Source organism: Terrapene carolina, unplaced genomic scaffold, assembly GCF_002925995.2.
Source record: "Terrapene carolina triunguis isolate 2854851 unplaced genomic scaffold, T_m_triunguis-2.0 Scaffold38, whole genome shotgun sequence".
NCBI lineage: Eukaryota > Metazoa > Chordata > Testudines > Emydidae > Terrapene > Terrapene triunguis.
In genome coordinates this window covers 4970013-4971510 of record NW_020664389.1, presented here as the reverse complement: position 1 = coordinate 4971510, position 1498 = coordinate 4970013, and positions in this window count along the sequence as shown.

Here is a 1498-nt window from a genome sequence, read left to right as displayed (position 1 = left end):
AGGAGAGGTGAAGGCACAAGCCCCAATCCCGCGGAGGGCTCAGGGGTATGGCTAGCCCTGAAACTGGGGCACTATCATCACTGGGAGAGGTAAGGTAGGTGAAGCTATTGAACCAACTTTTGTTGGTGAAAGGTACATGCTTTCGAGCGTATCGGAGCTCTTCTTCAGGTCTGGGTAAGATGCTGTTAAAGCTAAATATAAGTTGAGACAGATTGTTAAGCATAAAGGGTTCACACACATTATGGACCACTTACAAGGAAGTGGGCAATTAAGGGTTAGTATGCATTGAGGCATGTGTGCAAATTGTTGTAAGGAGCCATAAAACCAGTGTCTCAGTCCATGGTTTTTAGTTTTAGCAGAGTTGTGAATTTAATTTCCCAGACTCATCTTTTGAAGGTGTTGTGCAGGTTTCCTTTGAGGACCATGCCATCATTGACATCTGGGTTAGCACCCATTGGGATGAATGGGGCAGTTCAATGGGACAGAGCTATTGTTTCTCGCTCTCTGCAGTCTCAGACAGATGATGCTGCAGCAGTTGCATTCAGATTGTTGAGGTTTTCTTCATTGTCATAAGAACTAGAGACTTAAAAAAAACCCAGAAGACAGAAAGTTTATATCCTGGAGAACGATTGAGAAGTGTGTATGAGCCCTTGTTGCACCACTTAATTTGGGAAACACTGCCTTTGAGATATGGCTCTAATTCAGTAAGGTACTTAAAAGCCAGGCCTAATGTCAAGCATGTGAGTAGTCCCTTTGGTTTCAGTGCGACTACTCAAGGTGAGCACCTTGCTGAATCGCAGCCTACATTGAATTACTTCAGCCACCAGTAAAATGAAGCTATTTGAAAATAGAATGTAGCTTGGGTGAAAGTGATCAAGACATGATAGAATTCATGATTCTAAGGAAAGGTAGGAGGGAAAACAGCACAATAAAGTTAATGGATTTCAAGAAGGTAGATTCTTCGAGTGTTTGCTCATGTGTATTCCACAGTAGGTGTGCGTGCTTGCCACGTGCACCGGTGCCGTAAGTTTTTCCCTCAGCAGTACCCGTAGGGGGAGCGCTGCTGTGACCCCTGGAGTGGCACCACTATAGCGCGCTATAAGGAGAGCCGCGCATTCCCCCTACCCTCGGTTCCTTCTTGCCCCCAGTGACGGTGCATCGGAACTACTTGCTCCAGCTTTGCTGCAGCTCGTCACAAATCCTGTTCATTGTTCAATAGTATCTGTATCAGTTAGTTTGTAAAAGTTCTAGTTTAGTTAGTTAGTCTTCAGGCCGGGGCATAAAGGGTAACAAGAAAACGTTCTTCAAATACATTAGAAGCAAGAGGAAGACCAAGGACAGGGTAGACCCATTACTCAATGAGGGGAGAAACGAGAGGATCAGAGGCTAAATTTGGGGAAGAACAAGTTGAAGACATCTAATTTAAGTAATTTTAAGTTGGCAGGGCCTGATGAAATATATCCTAGAATACTCAAGGAGCTGACAAGGGAGATATCTG